At 40.0% G+C, this 19910-nt stretch overlaps 1 protein-coding gene across 1 annotated transcript in view; it reads right to left on the minus strand.

Annotated features, from left to right (window-relative positions):
* The window catches only part of LOC149772441 (uncharacterized), a 54579-nt gene extending 37340 nt beyond the window's left edge, over positions 1 to 17239 (minus strand). Inside the window, exon 1 of the mRNA XM_089947801.1 lies at positions 17105 to 17239. The gene's annotated coding sequence lies outside the window, so the exon portion shown is untranslated. The remainder of the gene's footprint in view (positions 1 to 17104) is intronic.
* Between the last annotated feature and the right edge of the window lie 2671 nt (positions 17240 to 19910).

Genomic DNA, 19910 nt, shown 5'->3' on the forward strand with positions numbered 1-19910 from the left:
GATTCTATTAACAAAATAAGTAAAAACGATCCTGTGTCAGTGTGGTTATTTAAGAGCTCAGATGATGAAAAATATGATCAATTTGTGCGACCCAACGGTGAAATATATCGTAAAGAATCCCTTCATGAAGAAATGAAAAATCTTGCTCAAAAATATTCAGAAAATATTGATGAGTTGCTCAGCAACTGTTTTACTGTTCCATCCGTTGCAGCTCATTTTGCTAGAGAAAAAAACTCGTGGAAACCAACCCAAAATGAATTTCTTTCGGATATACAATCAAGTTGTGTCGAGCATGGCCACGGCGGATTGTGGAACACCAAATACAATTACAACGATATGATATCTGTTGATATGGTTGCATGTTATCCATGAAGTTTTCTCGGATACGGAGATTGTTCTAATTATTTTGCAAGGTTCGGTCATCCAACACATGAAATGACGCAAGTATCGATAAATGGACCATTGCCGGATTTTGATCTAACTGGATTTGCTTGTATTGAATCATTCGAGTTTGCTTTGGATCTTCATACGATATGCTATGTTTGGTTTGGTAGACATTTCTCAGAAAAACGCTGGGCATCAATAGTTTTATTACGATATATGCTCGATTGTGCGATATTGGTATCGTTGGTGGTTAGTGAGGCAATTATATCATATAAGAAACAAACCGAGGTTTGGTTACCACCGAGGAAAAATATCAGTCTCGATGAGGTCATTAAGGAATTTAGAGAAAAATGTCCTGACGCTTCCCCCGATGATATCCCTAGAATCCTCGAGATTAAACTCAATAATAGCGATAAAACAGCAAAAGATCTTGGAAGAAAAATAATAGGAAAGTTTACTCAAGGTGGTGCATATGATCATAAACAACGTCATGCACGATTAATGCTGGATGATACCGAACACGATTTTATAGTTGCTGATGCAGCAGCGAGAAATATATTTATAAACCGCGAAGATATTTATTTATCAAATGAAACACGATTAGGTACGATTGTAAGCTATATGGATGGAGAATCGCCTCAGTATACGCATTTAAGATCATCGATGTTGGCCTACGTGAGCATAAACTTGCTATCTACGATAAATAAATTCCCTGATACCGCAGTTAGGGTTGCAACGAATTCGTTCTACATCGATAAGAAATATGCAACATTGTTGGATGATTTTACGGACGATAATGCATCGTGGGGTTCATGGAGAATAAAGAAAGAAAATATACTTGATTATTCAGAATCAGCAGATGTTACGATCAAAGATGATTATTATAAAAACCAGCGATCAAATATATCATTGACAACTTCGTTGTTACCATCGGTATATGATCCAATAACTAGAAATAAAACGGTTTATCTAAACGGACCGGGAGGCCCTGGTAAAACCACTCGAGCGATCGAACTGTTTCAAAAATCAGATATGATCGTGCTAACACCTACACACAGACTCGCGCGAGAGATGAAACAACGAGGAGTACAATCGTGTAATTATCACAGCTTCTTCCGATGGAAGGGTGATACATGGACATCTTTAAGGATGGGTGAGAAATACATTCCAAGGATCATCATTTGGGATGAAATATGCACTGTGCCGTTAGAAACATTAAAAACGTTTCTTGATTGACTATTAACAAGAAATACTGCTGTGATAATGTGTGGCGATCATGGTCAACCACCACCCATAGTTGGACCATCTCCACATGGATGGCTGAAAAACTTTGTCGATTATTACGAAGAAATGAATGATGATCATAGTGCACTTGATGTAACGTTGAAACAGTTTAAAAAATTAATCGGACTACAACCAAATAAAATTCAGTGTGAAGTAATGCGTGAAATAATTTCAGAAACACACATGAACGACTTTCTGCAGACGTGGCGACCAACCGATTTAATAGTTGCAAGTAGAAAGATAGTTCGTGATACACTTCAACGAGAGTTGTTTCAGTTGCATAAAGAAAAATATCCAACATTGCCAGTTCCGTTATATTATCGACCAGCAGGTACGCGAAGGCAAAATATTGACGTTGATATACCAGGACAGGGGAAACAGAATATTGTTCTGAATGATATTATCACAGTTGATGTTGATGTTGTTGAAGATGCTCTACATGATGATAAATTCCCGTGGACGCTTGGATACGCAATGACGATTCATTCATCTCAGAGATTAACTATTACTGATACAGTTGTTTGGATCGTCGATGATCACATCGAATGGTCGAACTTAGTTTATCTTGCAGTGTCTCGAGTTAGAAAAATATCTCAACTGAGACGAATCGTCATGAACTCGTCAGTGATTAGTGATGACCTCGATAAATGTCGAGGCCTTGACGAATGTCAGAGTGATATAATAAGAAAAAAATTAGCTGGTTATAAACAATCTGATAAAAAAATAAACGCGATTTTGATCTCGACGTTGAATTTATCAGCACGTTGAAACAACAGCAGAATAATCATTGTGCAAGTTATAAGTGTATAATGTTATGGCAGTATCTAAAAAATGATCCAAGACAATTTACCGTAGACAGAAAAGATAATAGTCGCGGTCATACACGAGAAAATATCATGTTGACCTGTCTTGAGTGTAACCGACGTCGGGGTGCTGGCACCCTTGGCGCTAGTTAAGTGATCGCGGTGGTAATTGTGTATCCTCGGGAAATACTTGTAATTGTTCACGTACAAATCCACGTTGAGGAGCAGTTGAATCCAGCCTGTAGATTGCGGCTCTACCTGAGGATCTAGTTACGGTGGATATCTTATGTGTGGTAACACTCCAAATAGGATCAGTCGCTCTTTTTTTACCACTTTCGAGTTCACCGGGCTCGTATAAATACCTTACAGTGATATTACCTAGCACTGGCTATGTTGAAAGATCACGTCGTTGTATTGGTATTTTTTTTGTGTAATTGCATGAATAGGTTTCATGTTGGTTGTTCGAGTGATCTCGTTATTTAATGCAGCTATCACACTTGGTAATCTTGCAACCCATTCACGAGATCTCGTATCCTGAATAAATTCCTTCGCGTATTGATATCCAAATAACCGCTCAGCAAGTGTTCGATTAAATCGTTCAACAATTGCCTGATCACGATGAATTGCAGTATGTCCTCGTCGTATTTTGATATTATGTTGTTTCATCAGCGATGATACTGAACCAAGAAATTCCTTGCCAGGATCAATCTGTAGCAGCTGTGGCCATCGTAATGGTCCTCGTTGATAAATTCGTTTAAAAGCATCGGCTACTTCAAATGCTGTCTTCGTTGATAGCGGTTCTGCATCTTTATATCTACTTGCAACATCAAAAACGGTTAGCGCGTATTAGTACGTTTTTCTACGTACAGTATCATGTGGTAAAAACAGAATATCAGCTTGATGAACTTCATTAGGAACACTAACATCGAAATGTGCAAATCGAATTTGCTTAGGTGGTGGTAGGTAAATTTGCCATATTGCCTGTTTGGATAACCACGCTTTAGCAGTAGAATGTTTAACCGCTGCTGCATCAGCAAGTTTACTAATTGCTGTTTTACCTTTCCAGTATCGAATTGGGGAATAATAAATCGATTCCATTTTTATATATTACCAGCCCCAAGTGCTAATTTACCTTTCATCGCAGATCTTCCTAACCAATTAGCTAATTTTTCTTTGATATTTTTATTTTTTATAGAACCTAGCGCATGAATTAATTTCACATCTGCAATATGCCTATGTTGTAGATCATTGCTTTTATACGCAACATCATGAGCATGACATGCTTTATCAATAGCGTTTATTGGTTCCTCGCCTGGTTTTGGTTGATCCTGATTATCGAGCCTGATATCGAGTCGAGTACCAGGACCGCAATAATTATATCCTGGTAGATGTTTTTCTCCTGGGTATTTGGCCCACGGAGTTCCCGGTAACTTTGTTAATTTTGCTGCAATATCACCTCCGCGTTGCTTTTCTTTTTACTTGATTTTGGTTTTGGTTTTTCACCTGACTGCACTGACTTGTCAGTAGAGATATATTTGAATTTCTTTGTACCACAACGCGTACACTTACCCGTAACCGCTGATCTGTTATTTTTTGTGGTAATAGTTGTTAGTGTATCCGTCGGGGTACGCGTCCTGCACTTCACACAATATAAATCCATATATATTTTATATAGCATGGATATAATTGATTTCTCAGCGACAAGAAAACGAGAACCTGTTAAGCATCATCCTGCGTTACCGAATTCCATCAGAATGATAATAATAGGACCATATGGAAGCGGAAAGACACAGTTGTTACTTAATCTTATAATGAGATGGTTAAAGTGGGATAAATTGTATTTGGTAGCCCCGTCAGTTGATGATCAACGATGTTATGATGTGCTCAAGGATTTTAATGAAAACGCGCGATTACTGGATGACGATGTTATCAAGTTTATAACTGATATTGATGAAGCACCATCAGTTGATTCCATAGACGGATTTATTAATAATTTAGTTGTATACGACGATGTGATGCTAGATAAACAAACAAACCCAGCTAGAATATTTTCTCGAGGTAGACATAAAAACACTGATGTCATTTATGTTACTCAACGATACGCACAAATACCAAAAGTGATCAGAGATAACTGTAATATTTTAGTTGTGTTTAATGGAGTTGATACACACACGATGAGAAATATTCATCAAACTTGGTGCAGCGGTGACATGGATATAATTAAATTTAAAAACTTTTTTTCACGAGCGCAAGCTACTCCGCATGGATTTATAACAATAAATTTGCACGATCCTAGAACAAGATGTCGTATTGGACTTGATAAAATATTTGGATGAATAGCAGCAGAGAGAGGTGTAAATTTAATTAAACAGATATCATTAATATAATGCACAATTGTGCGTGGCTGATTCAAAAAAACAACAGATAAATGCAACAAAAGGTGCCATGGAGAATATTGCAGGAGACATAATTATATTTTATCAAAAAATCCTCATGCTGGTTCACGACGCTGTGTTGGATGTAACAACGGCGTTAGAGGATTATATCAGATTTGTGAAAATTGTCACGGAGATCGATATAGAAGTCTGATGGCGTATTACAGAAAAAAAAACAAAAAAAACCCCCAAAAATAGAAAAACCACCAACAGAGATAGAGTATTATTTAAAATTTAAAGATCCTCAAGATTACTCTGATAATTTCCAGGATTATTCAGAATAACATGGCAGCAGAGAGAGGTGCGACCGCATCCCTTGTTTGTCTGGGTCAATCAATGACGCGGTAATGTTAATGACCTCTCTGAAGGGTCACTATTTTTTCTGTCTAAAAAACGTACGTGACGGATTAAGTGGTCTGTTCACCCTCTCTGCTGCTAGGTGACACAGTCTATGTAGTAGCATGAGCTTGGCCAAATAATTATGTCCAAACAGTATACGGTGACACAGTCTATGAGGCAGCAGCAGCAGAGTCAATATCAGTTCGACACAGGTCTGAAACCATTCATACGTTGGAATGGAAGGAGATACATAAATCCAAATTGCTAAAACTAAAATCACATATATGATTTATGTTGTGTTGTTGATAAAATGTAACGAGAATGTATTAAGTTAAAGAAAGTATTTTCTTGACATTTTATTTCGTTATAAATGAGTGACACATATTTGTATTCACGACCTCATAGCAGTACTCCAGAAAGTCCAATTACGTACAAAAAGTCCAATTACGTACAGAAAGTCCAATTACGTACAGAAAGTCCAATTACGTACAAAAGTTTTAATCAAACAAGGAAAAACATAAAATATAAACTGAACAGAAATTATGGTTAGTTGAACAGTCCGCTACACATTACACAGGTAAGCGGGAACAATTTACTTACAGAAGGGTTATGTTAGTCACATGGATAACTAGGAGCAGGCAGGCATTGTTAACATTTAAGCATACATCGAATAACTTTTTAACTTTCTTAGAAACCAGATTAGGGATTCAAATATTGCTTGAAATATTTAGAGACGTGAGTGTCAGGATGGATCAGGTCAAATTTTAGCGGGATTGGGGTGGTGGAAAGAATATTTCATTTCTGTAAAGTTCCTTATCCAAGGCCGAACGAAACGCGAATGGATGGGCGGTAACAGAGACGTTCAACCTGGAGAGGGGGAAAAGGTCAGAATCTTGCGCTACGCGTTTCCACGCTTCGTGATAGACGCTGTCAGTATTTCTCACTGGCGTCAACAAGCCTACTCCAATAACACTCACCGAGTGGTTGCAGTGGCACACGGGCTCTTCTAAATGTCGGAGTTTGATCCCAGTGATATAACCCCTGTCAGGGATGGTGATTTTAACTGTGTCGTGCAGCGGAATGGAACATTTTGAAAGAAACAAACACTAGAGGAAATAGCCTGACAGGGGTTCGTCGCAGGACTACTTGAGTTCTTGGTTTATCGGGGTAAATCAGTATTTATAGGGTGCTTGCCCTGTGTGCAGCTCCAGTGATGTGAGAGTGATCACGCACTTCGGACCCAGAACTTTCAATTCCAACGGTGCCAAAGGGACCATCAAAGATCAAGCGGATGCTTGATCCATTTCGTGGTAATCTGGAGCTATTTAAGGAACACATGAACCATATATTTGACGAGGTACAGTTCCTTTTTGTTGTATTTCTGTTGTTGTTTGATTTTAAAACAACTCCATTGGGCACAACTCAAGACAACAACGGTTTCTTCTCTTCAAAAGTCTCGTCGGCAACACGACTGAGGCGACCATTCTGAGACAGACTGAGGCATGAAAAGGCTAGCAACTAAGCTGGATTTCTCTGTCGCATGGGTCAAAAACAGCAATGTCGCCTTAGTTGATCCGTCGCATCTAACATTAGTCTAAAACAAAACGCATGTGACTTATTCAGCATCTTGTGTTGCATATGTTTCCCGCAACAACATTTGATCGTACATGTTCAAGCATTCAATTATCGCGTAAATCACACGCTGAACGTTGCAGCGTCAATTTCAGAATGTTTTTGCTTGGTTGTGGAATGATCGCACGCTGTAGCTTTTCAATGACAATCCCGCAGTAACAGTCATGCCTGTCAAGCAGCTGTTGCGTGCTGAATTTATACAGACAATGTCGAGATGGAAATCTTTTCGTCTTGTGCTTGCTGTATCGGTAAACCATCCAGGCAAGTTTTTAAGATACGTACTGGTATCCGACTGGGTTACCATGTTGCTCAACAAAAACAGATCAACGTTAGTCTGCCCGTGCGTGATAGCTTCGCTTGCCACGGTGGATAGTCGAATCGGCTAAGACCAGTATTCTAAATAAAGATATTAATGGCAATGTTTGGAATGAGTCGTTCAAACTTACTGATATCAGTAATTTGTAAAGGGAATTATATGCTATCCAACTCGATTTCACCCAGGTATTTTTGAGGCTAATCTGTACGATCGCTTGTGGGATGCAGCGCAACACGATCGCCCATTCAAAACAACGGTTGTCGTCGTTGTTTCACGTTTATCACTTCTCGCGGTTGAATCCACGATGGCGTTGTAATATAACTCGACCCGCGAAAAGTCTTGTACGCAGAAGCCCTAACTTGAATTTCAAACAAACTGGAAAGAGACCATTCTGTAACCGTTCGGTTGTATTTATCAAACTCGGTGGCTTCGTGATTTGAGATCACAAGGACATCACTTCAAAACCATATTATGAGATAGTATGCATTACGTGGCTTTATTTAGCCAAATAACTAGGCATGATACATTCCGCGCAAAATCACGTTGATTCCGGTCACGAGCGATGTTGTGCGCGAGAGCTGCAACGTTGATATGATCGACGGATGCATTTTCGAGAGAAAAATCACAGCATCACTTCTTGGCTTACAGACTTTGAATTATTACTTGGTAATCTTCGAAATCACCTACGCGCTTGTGTAACTTAAATTATGGGACTTTGACCCACTGACTTACAAACGCGGCAGTCAAAGCGACGATAACTGATGCGATATGGCGACGATTTTGTTTATCGGCGACCATTTGTTAAGAAATTTGTATATGAAGCTGCGCTGCCGTTGTACGAAGCTGTCGGATGCGGCTCATCTGGAAGAAAACAAAGCACATTTCTTTATTTAAATGTTGGTCACGTTTCAGTTATTTCCACTGATCAAACTGATAATGAATCTGTCAAAAGACATCCACAGTGTTTGAGTTAATGTTGGACCCTGTGTGTAACATCAGGCGAATCTGAGTTGCATCGCTGTGTTCAACTTTACTTGTGTTCAGACTGGTTTTGGGGGAGGACAGGTTCTTGTGAGGCCTGGTTTTTATTAAGGTCAGCTGCTGCCAGAGCCTAGTATGAGCGTGGCATTAATATTTACAACATGACGGTCTGCTTAAGAAGCTGATAATCGGCATTACACTCGAAGTTGGCTCAGTAGCTTCAAGATCAGAATTAATATTTCGCATTATTTCTAAAAGCGGTTAAATGTATAACAACGGTGACGATGAAAAGCCATTATAATTTTACCATAGTCCTGTACACATATATAAACGGTTAGCACAGATGCACGTAATGAAAATGAAATGATGATCTATATATACGTCCTTTACAATAAACTTTTTTTGTTTTACAATTAGTTTCAAATTTATCAATATCGCATTAATTCTTTTCAAACAGCAAAAATCTTGCTGTTGGTTTCACTTTTTTCGTTTTATATATATATATATATATATATATATATATATATATATATATATATATATATATATATATATATATGGAGGGGGGTGTTATTGTTAGTTATTTAGGTAGGTAAGTCGAGGTTGGTATAGAGCTACTATGTTAAATATTTGATCATACGTGTCACGTTATAAGTGTTACTAATGGCCCATTTGTAGTTGCACTGTTTTTAGTGCGTGTTTTTAAAGTAGCTTTTAACAATTTTTCAGTCATAATGCTACGATGTCTGCGATGTGTCAGTTGATAGTACCTTGCACTGGGGGGATTGATGCTGCAGACATATAGCATCATGTCCCACCCAGTCACATTATCCTGACAACATGCCGACCATTATACAACACCCTGTATACAACATGGGTAACGTCATTCTTTGGTGCATTCAAGGAACCCACCTATTGTGTGACGTAATATCTTAATACACAAACTCAAGCACTGAAATCGCGAATGCAATCACGTTTATCACAAGTACATTTGCATTATACCGGACTAACACAAAAATGTCTTACGCATACAGCTCCTTTCATGTTAGCTGACCTACCCTATTTGTTGTACGTTTTATGAATGTGACTTTCAGTCTCAAAACAGAATATCACGTATTGGAAACCCGAGTCGATAAACATTATCTCAGTGACTTATTATAGAAAGAGTTAAAATAGCGCTGACATAAGCCTCCAATACATGTAACCTGACTGAAGGGTAACCGTGTCTGAAATGGTTCTTTATACCCAATCCAACCACACACTAGAAAGTACATGCATACCTTCCATACATTATTGACAATATAGTCTTTCATATGCTATAAACCTACCTGCGTTTTCTTCTGTAAAATTTAAGTACTGTTTATAGATTATGACACACGTATTGTGTCTCCTATACCAAATTAAAGTATATTTAAATGGAAAATCCATTTATAAGTCGAAATAATACCAATCCATCCAGCAAAGTGCATATCTTTTATTCACTTACTCACATAAAGTCTCGATCAGTATATTATTCTATAAATCTATTCAGTATGTATCGATGTAGAAGGACCGCAGTGGTTCCAAATCGTACGGATACAAATCCTTCCGTAATATCAGCCTTGGTTGACTACCGTGGTGTTCCAATTGCTGAAGAGGAAGAACTGATTAGAAATTCTCTTATTTCGTATAGATCCATTGTCTAGCCATTAAAGATGACAACACTGGCTTTAATTCTATGTCGTTCCTTTTGTAAATGGTTGGATGGGTATTTTAAATACGGGATAGATCCTAGACTTTTCCGATCTTTCAACATAGAATACACTTGACAACCTATTGATATATGATACGAACGAAGTGCGCGTAAAAGCCCTGACATTGCAGTTATGCTCGTCCAAGAAAACGTTGTAAATGTGGATATGTTCCCGAGGTAATCACATATAAGAATGGTCGCCTTTAGTCTAAGGTGTTCATAGAATCATGGGGTGTTTATGGGGTCAAAATGTTTTATAGGGTAAAGTGCTTTATAGGAATAAACTGGAATGGCTATGATACAATTTTTACCTACAATCCAGTACATTACATTTACTATCTAAATACAAACACCTACAATCCAGCACCAATACTTAAGAACTCATGAAAAGAAAGACCCTTCTCTGTTCAGGCCTGGTCTGCCCAGAATGAAGAATGAACACATTTTACACACTGGAAAGGTAGGACGGTAGGGGTTGGATATATCACTCATATCGATGGAACATTATGCGTTTATCCACCCCCACCCCCCAACACAATGTCGAAAATTCCACCCTTTAAAACTGGCCGATAAGTTGACTTGAAAATTAAATACAAATATATAAAGCAATATCAGAAGGAAATACATCCTAGAACAACCTTTTAATTATCCAAAATTATTAATAAATTAATAAATAAATAAAATAAAAACCCACATACAGCTCAGAGTAGCCATCATGATAAATAAATAAATAAATAAATAAATAAATAAATAAATAAATAAATAAATAATTTAGGGTTTCAATAAATAATAATAATACAATAATATAACGGTGCGGAGAAACAATACTTGTAAATAAACAAATAGATAAACACACACTCTGAGCAAAAATAAGAAAACGAAGACGCGGGGACTGAAGGCGCATGCATAAAGGAAAGACACCAGAAAAGAAGGAAACAACAGAAAGGGTGTGAGGTCAAAGGAAGAAGCTGGGAGAAAAAGGCACCAATACATGAAGAGATAAAGATGATATCAACGGAAGTGAACAAGATGAAGAAGGAACGAAATAGAAGTGAAGGCAGTGTCAGAGAAATAAAAGGCAACCATGAAGCAGGCGGAAACCACCAGGATGGACGAATTAAGAAAATCCTTCTAAGTACGGGGTGCGTGGCCTGGGCCTGACGTCCCGCTTGCCAAAGGAAAGTGAAGCGTCTCTCATAGCCTCTCCTTCCCAGGTGTAGTGATCGCCGCAGGACCACTGTCTCGCTCTGCGGGGCGGGAGGTTACTTGCATATGGCCTCTCCTACACTATTGTGTCCACAGCAGCACCTTCACGCGGTGCTCCCTGTTTTAACAGAGCCTGCTGTGTGGCGCGACCGAGTACCCGGCGGTATAACTGGGTGGGCAGACTGGGCTCATTAGCCTTGGCAGGCAACCAGTCTAAGAGAAGGGAAACTCTGACCCCAAACCCGGGCAGATGAAGCTCGTTAGCCTTGTCAGGCAGTTCATCTAGGAGAAGGAAACTCTGATTCAAAACCAACCAAGTCCCATCCATTGGATTATGGCTCCACTGCCTTGTGGATATCTTCGGGAGAAGGAAAGGCTACGGGAGTAAACCCAGAGAGAAAATCAGGAGTGGAGCCCCTAAGGCGGCTGGGGGTCGACTACGACCTCCTTCCGGCAGCTCCTGCATCCAAACTGGTGCCAAATGTCATGCTCAGCATTCCTTTGGACCCCACCAGCAAGGACGAGAGAGGGATCCTGACGTCTGGGCAGCCCAGGATCTCCATACTCCACGCCCAGGCTTGCGCCCTGGAGAGGACACTCCAGTCTCGCTACTAAGTGAGGAAACAACACGGAAGCTGACAGTTTACGGGTTATAAGTCCCACCCGATTGGCGTAGGGAAGGGGCGCCACGGGTCAGTTTTGACGGTGGGAGGGATCATCGTGTCCTACTGGCCAACTATCGCCCGCCTCAAGCCGGGCAGCCCCCGGTCAATAAGGTGTTGACCCGCCATCGTCTGCCTGCTCCAGTGGGTGTCTGGAGCTCAGTGTGTTGTTCAGCATGACAAGCAGACGGTAATTCCACACCAGACAAAAGAAACAAGAAACCAATAAAGAAGACTCCAGCTCTTCGATTTGCAAGTTGGAATGTGCGCACCATGTGTACAGGCATCTCCGACGACCTCAGAGAAGTGGACGAAACCAGAAAGACGGCCATCATCGATAGAGAACTCACCAGACTAAATATCAGCATAGCTGCCCTCCAGGAAACCAGGCTCGCCTCTAGTGGCTCCCTCAAAAGGAAAACTACACCTTCTTCTGGAAGGGTCGAGAACCTGAGGAGCCCCGTCAGCACGGAGTGGGCTTTGCCATCAAAAACAATCTCCTGGCCTCGGTTGAACCTCCCACAGGGGGCACTGAGCGTCTCTTGTCCATCCACCTCACCACTACTTAAGGTCCTGTCAACATCATCAGTGTCTACGCCCCAACCGTCACGTCATCAGAAGACGTGAAGGATCAGTTATATGGGCAGCTGGACGAACAGATCAAAGGATGCCCCAAAAATGAACCACTATTCCTCCTCGGCGACTTTAATGCCAGAGTAGGTGCGGACCACGAGTCCTGGCCTACCTGCCTCGGATATCATGACACTGGAAAGACCAACGAAAACGGCCAGAGACTGCTGGAGCTATGCACCTACCATGGCTTGTGCATCACAAACACCTTCTTCAAGTGTAAGCCACAACACAAAGTGTCATGGAAACACCCCAGATCTCATCACTGGCACCAACTCGACTTGGTCATCACCAGGCGCTCTGCCCTTAACAGTGTCCTCTCCACCAGAACCTACCACAGTGCAGACTGTGACTCTGACCATGCCCTTGTGAGCAGCAGAGTGCGACTACAGCCACACGCGCTACACCGCTCAAAACCAAAAGGACGTCCTCGCATAAACACTGCACAGATGTCAGTCCCTGCCAAGGTGGAGGAGTATGTGTCTGCCCTGAACAAGGCTCTCCAGGACCTGCCTGAGTATGACGCTACAGCCAAGTGGAACGCCATGAAGGGTGCCATCTACAGTACAGCTATGTCAGCGTTTGGCAAGAAGGAACGACCCAGCCAGGACTGGTTCAATGCACACCTATCAAGGATGGAACCACAAATCGAGGAGAAACGAAAAGCCTTCATAGCTTACAAAAAATGCCCTAATGAACGGACGCTTGTTGCTCTCAGAAGTGCCCGAAGTAACACCCAACGCATTGCTAGACAGTGTGCGAACGAGTACTGGCAACAACTGTGTGAAGGGATCCAGCGCAGTGCCGAGTCCGGACACATCCAAGGCATGTACAGTGGCATCAAGAAGGCTCTAGGCCCTACAGTGAAAGGGGTCGCTCCCCTGAAATCCCTGACGGGAGAGAAGATCACAGACCGTGGGCAACAGATGGCCAGATGGGTGGAGCACTACTCAGAACTATACTCCCGAGAAACGTCAGTCACTGATGCAGCCCTGAGCAGCATAAACAATCTGCCCACCATGGAAGAGCTCGACAAAGTGCCAACCTTAGAGGAGCTCAGCAAAGCAATCGACTGCCTTCCAAACGACAAAGCACCAGGTAGTGACAGCATCCCGCCCGAAGCTATCAAACGTGGAAAACCAGCATTGATTAAACCACTGCACGAGCTACTTTGCCGCTGCTGGGAGGAAGGAGTAGTCCCCCAAGACATGCGTGATGCCACAATTGTGACCCTTTACAAAAACAAGGGCGACCGCAGTGACTGTAATAATTACAGAGGGATCTCGCTCTTGAGTATTGTTGGTAAAGTGTACGCCCGCATCATACTCAACAGGCTGCAGTTGCTGGCAGACCGTGTGTACCCGGAATCACAGTGCGGCTTCAGAGCAGGCAGGTCGACGACAGACATGATCTTCTCCCTACGACAACTCCAAGAGAAGAGCAGAGAGCAAGGTCAACCACTCTACATGATGTTCATCGACCTCACCAAGGCCTTTGACTTGGTCAGCAGGAAGGGCCTTTTTGAACTTCTGAGTAAGATCGGTTGCCCCCCAAAACTCCTCAGCATGATAATCTCTTTCCATGCAGATATGAAGGGAACAGTCCTGTATGATGGATCATCCTCAACTTCCTTCCCAATTAACAGTGGTGTGAAGCAGGGCTGCGTGCTGGCACCAACACTTTTTGGGATCTTCTTCTCCCTGCTCCTGTCCTACGCCTTCGACACGTCCACGGATGGCATATATCTACACACCAGGTCTGATGGGAGGCTGTTCAACCTGGTACGACTGCGCTCAAAGACCAAAGTGAGAGCTGTGCTCATCAGGGAGATGCTTTTTGCAGATGACGCAGCTCTTGTGGCCCACACCGAGGAAGCCCTCCAAAGACTGGGAGACCGTTTTGCTGTTGCCTGCACGCAGTTTGGTCTCACAATCAGCTTGGAAAAAACAAATGTCAGCGTGCAAGATACCACCATTGCCCCTTCAATCAAAATCAACGGTGTCACCCTGGAAGCAGTCAACAACTTTACCTACCTAGGGTCAACCATCAGCAACACTCTCTCGATTGATATGGAGCTGGACAGAAGGCTTGGAAAGGCAAACACCATCATGGCTCGATTAACAAAGAGGGTTTGGGAAAACAACGCGCTGACAGAGCACACCAAGGTCCGAGTCTACCAGGCCTGCGTTCTCAGCACCCTTCTATATGGAAGTGAGACGTGGAGTACCTACATGAGGCAAGAACGCCGGCTCAACTCCTTCCATATACGGTGCCTAAAACGCATCCTGAAAATCAGCTGGCAAGACCGTGTTCCACACAGCGAGATCCTGCAGCGTGCATGTACCCCCAGCATGTACTCCCTGCTAATTAAACGCCGCCTTCGATGGCTGGGTCACGTCCGACGCATGGAGGATGGAAGGCTGCCAAAGGACATCTTATATGGACAGCTGGCCACTGGCATGAGAAGAGTCGGACGCCCCTCACTCCGTTTCAAAGATGTGTGCAAGAGGGACATGAAGGCATGCAACATTTCACCCGATGGCTGGGAAGAGCTGGCTGAGGACCGAGGCACCTGGAGACTGATGGTAAACAATGGCATATCAGTCGCTGATGCGAGGAGAGGCCAGTTGGCGGCAGAGAAACGTAAGAGAAAGAAGAACGCAACAGCAACCACAGTAACGCAGACTTCCCAGTATGTCTGCACCAACTGCAGTAGGGACTGTCACTCACGTATAGGCCTGCACAGCCACATCAGACGTTGCCAACAGAGACAGACAACACCGCAAGGGCGCTATTCGCATGGTCTTTCGAGACCGAGTCGCCAATGATGATGATGATGATGAAAAGAGCCTTCGTCATAAACGCATACTATATGTATAAACAGCACAAAACCAGCAGGGCAGGAGGAGACGAACAGAACAGATGCAGTAGGAGATCAGAGCACCCTTCAACAGCAGCTTCCTTGGGATGCTGCGCAAAAAGAAGTGCTCTACAGCGCACATTGAAGTCAAAAGTACAAAGTATCAGCTGCCGATACACGACTTAAACTTAAAAGATAGAACACAAAACTAGCATTCATACGCTGAATAGAGATTCTTTAAAGCAATAAATGACAAAATGAATGAATAAAATTAATAGAATTTGAGTTAGAAGAGTTTATTGTTATTTGTTTATCGTTGTAGACATCGTTAGCTGCCTAATCACACAGCTTAAAAACAACATTAAACTCTTAAGTAAATGTCCCAGCATATACACGTAAATGGTTTCAAAAATATTATTTTCTAAATTTCCAATAGAATTACTGAATTTGTTAAATTATACAACTAAATATTTAATGTTATTTATGTTTTTTTATCTATTGCAACTCAGCTTATTCCTATATTTCGTTTACAAATTTGTATAATACAAAAATGAGTAAACGTTATGTGTAACAAGTAAACATATCGTCTCATAAAACAAAAATTAACTAACAAAGTTTCGCTTTATACAAGTTTATATTTTAAAGTATTGTTATTATCATTATTAAAACTCAGGCAGATACAAGATGCAGCACAGCCCGTGGAACCATCATGCCATGCAATATTAAAATTATACTGATTGCCCTCGTTACGTTTATTTCTCTCAGTACTTAATACGTTGATTCTGGCCTTTTTGACCATAACTGGATTGTGCATATTGCTGAACGGGCGGGAAGATATAATGTACAATTAAATGATAGAGAAAAAACAGCATTCGTGCTATAGGAAATTATATTACAACCATCCTCTTTGATCAACACAAACAAGATTGGTTATCTGTCATAGAAAAATCATTTAAAGGACAATGTTTGAAATTGATAAAACATGTATCTAATTGGAAGAATATTTAAACAATGCTCCTAAAAAGGTGTACTCCATATGAAGAAAGAAAATATTCCCAACGTCAGAATAATATTTTGGGTAATGAATTCCATTACGTCTTTGAGTGTCAGTTCTCGAAAGGATCGAACTGATTACGAAATCGTATTACACAAGTCTGAATGCTCTAAAATATAAGCAATTAATAACAAATAGAAATAAAATTGCAATGGAAAATTAAGTATATTCATTAGCATAATTATAAACGATTAGAAACTGAATATAAATCGGGATAGCTAAATGGACTGATTTCACATTCCAGCCTTTTGCGACTCTTTTATATAAAAAGTGTCTGTATCAAAAGTATTTTTGATTAAAATAATTGTTAGTTCACATTTTGTTTCTTTTAGATACTCTTTGGACTTGTAATATTTGGATAATCAATCTGCTCTCTGGTTTGCCTGTCTCAGTGATATTCTGTCTCGTAGCATTTCCCTCATTTATGCTACACTATGATGGCGTCTTCTGTAATAACATTCTCATTGCATTTGACTTTTATAGAATATGTGTATGATTATTTTTCAAGAAGCGTTTGTTCTGTTCTTTTTTGCTCATGCATATTACGATAAGAGCTCCTGCGTAAGATGGTTTCAAAATGATGATGACTCCTCGAGTTACTTCCGGCTGTACTTGATTATTCGACATTCAAGTACGGAATGATCGCTAAAGCATAATGCTAAACTGTTTGGTCAAAAAGTAAAAAAACAAAGCATTTTTTTCTCATGCTTGAATTGCACTGAACCAGCAAACCGTGATTTTAAATTACCAGTTGTGACTTAAGTGTGTTTATCAAGAGTCTGTTACCTTGCGCGTTTGTTACGCCTTTGTTATTTAAACGATCGCCGTTGTTATCCGGCTTTTGCAGGTCTGGTGATAAGAATGTTACCACTGGGCTAATTTTGTTTGACGGACCAGACAAATCAAACTCCGTAACCAATCAAACGCTGTAAGAAAGGAGAAAGACCGTCAAATTCGAACGTTCAAACAGAGAAAACGTGTTATCCAAAAACATAGTAACCAAGACTTACTGGTAAACGCACTGAGATTATAATCTTTAACAAAGCTACAATTATTATTATTCAAGACGATTTCTTTGTGTGCGGCTTTTCTATCTCGTTCTGTCCTCACCAAAAATACAATTTATTGGAATGTTATATATCACTTGACTGATGTGTGAAATTTGTATTAGTACATCTCAATCATTATGTTTCAAGCACTATTTGATCATAATTTTTTTCTCTTTTTTTATAGATTTAAATGAACCTTTAAATGTCTCATTAATACAAATAATTCATTCTTCATATTCGATTGATAGACAAACAGAAGCCACAGTCAAATATAGAGTAAAACATTTTCGGCATTAAAATGCGATTTAAAGATTGAAAGGTCTGCACATTTAATCAGAACACAAAAATGAGTGACTCGAGGTAGATTATACAAATTAGCAATGACTTCTGTTCAGAAACAATACAACAATTCTGAAAATATGCAAGTACAGAAAAGGAAACAGAAAGGATGTAAGTGGCCCATATTACGTAAACTGAGTCATCGTTAATAAAATAGATGCAAGTACTATCTGAACATCAGCAAAAAAGTCAGAGACAGGAATAGGACGGAGATAGGCTTGGTCCATATTATCTTAATAGTGTGATTTATGAAGAAATTTTAAAGACAACTTCCAATATGCATCATTTGAACACCTAAATATCTGTAAATCAGGAAAATAATGACAACGAAATTCAACAGACAATATTTTCGGGGCAGTAGTTTTGAGAAAAAGAAATTGTAAAATGACAGGCCGGGAAATATACAGGAGATTCTATCCCATGTGATGGAGTCCACGTTCAGATCATTTCCCAAAGAGTCATGTTTAGGGTTTTTTTCCGCAGCATCAAACCGTATCACAGAATCCACGCTTACATTGTATTAGTAGCTACAAGGCTTGAAAGTCCACACTGACTCTCTCAGCTTCTATAGTGTACATTTCCACAACTACAAAAAATGCAAAAAGCCAAAGAACAGATTATTTATGGGAGTGTTAACCTACTGCAAGATAATTAAAAAAGTTTTTCTTTGATGAATCTCCCTGCTGTAGAAGTGTTAAAGTCCAGGTTGGAACTTTTCTGGAACTACATAGGTCCAATACCAAGGTTTATTAGATGCAAATGAGACGAAGTCCATGCGATGTACTGAACTTTTTTGCCGTTGCAAAATAGTTAACGTCCAAATTATCCATTGAAGCTTTAACCTAAATCTGAGAACCAAAGTGCAAATTTTACTTGATACAAAATGTCTACATTTTATATCAATTTCTGTAGACGCTGAAAAGAAGTCCAAGTCCAGATATTCTGTACAAGTATTGGAATTCGGTCTGGCAATAAATCTTGTTTTTTGACAGTTTGAACACCAATGCACAAGCTTTAAATTAGATATACATGATACCAAAAAGGGTTTAAGTATGGACAACATTTCTTGCTTTCAATAATAGTTTTGCAAACTTTAGTTCATGTTTTAGATCAGAATGTGAAACAGTGTCCATACATTGCAATTTTTAATATAAGACAATCAATCATCAAAATTACAGAATATAAAACTCAAACCTACATTAACAGACTGCTGAAATTAGTACAAAAATGCATGTTGTATGTGAAATGATAATTAAAATGTGTTGGGCATCAGATAGAGAGATAGAGGCTTTTACACGAGGAGACCTTCGCGTGACATTAGCTAGACCAGTTTCAATATCTCGTTGGACCAAGACTGTGGCCGAGACTTGATGCTGGCTAACATCATAAACCCGAGTAATCATACATGTTTAGCGAGGCGCATGCTTCAATTCATTGACTATAAAGAAGAATGAGAAATAAAGAAATGCGGAACTATATATTCAGCAAATAGGGATTTTTCACATGTATTTTTTTCGTTTCATGATATTTCCTATAACGTCATACCAGTAAATACGGTGTTAGTGTACATTCTTAGGACAAAATGGTGGCGTATGTAATGGTCGTTAACCATTCAGCTCACCAGTTTTGCCCATATCTTTTGCATGGATAAAATCACTCGCAATACAAATCAAATTAACGAATAAACAGTTGCCGTCTTACTTTATTAAGTGCAAAAAGGTTTGACTCAGCACTATGTACTTATAACTATTATTTAAGACTACATAGATGAATAAAAGTAGGCCTGCTACTTGAGTGGGTAATTTTCCAAAAACTCTAAATGTCCTTCAGTAATTGTAAAACCAATAAACAACAACAACAAAACATAAATTATTCCAATATTCTTCATTAATATATAGGTATGTATAATTGGTACCAAAGACAGCTTATACACTGTGTCAGCAAATTAGCTAAATACTATTAGTTACAATTAGTTTTCCTTTTTAATAAAAAAAAACCCAATGCGTTCCACTTGAGAAATATGCTAAGTACGTATATTTTATTGGCTGTATTTAATACTTATAGTCTGGCAGCCGCAATTCTCCCCCTATAAACACCTTGGTGGAGTGAATATTAAATAAATGACTTCCTTCAAATAGTTTATATCGAGAACTAACAACATGTGTCAGTTTGTTCATCAGTTCACTTTTGATTCCAAGAATCTG

The sequence above is a fragment of the Sinohyriopsis cumingii genome, unplaced genomic scaffold (genome assembly GCF_028554795.1).
Source record: "Sinohyriopsis cumingii isolate HCF-2022 unplaced genomic scaffold, ASM2855479v2 utg001505l, whole genome shotgun sequence".
In the NCBI taxonomy this organism is placed as follows: domain Eukaryota; kingdom Metazoa; phylum Mollusca; class Bivalvia; order Unionida; family Unionidae; genus Sinohyriopsis; species Sinohyriopsis cumingii.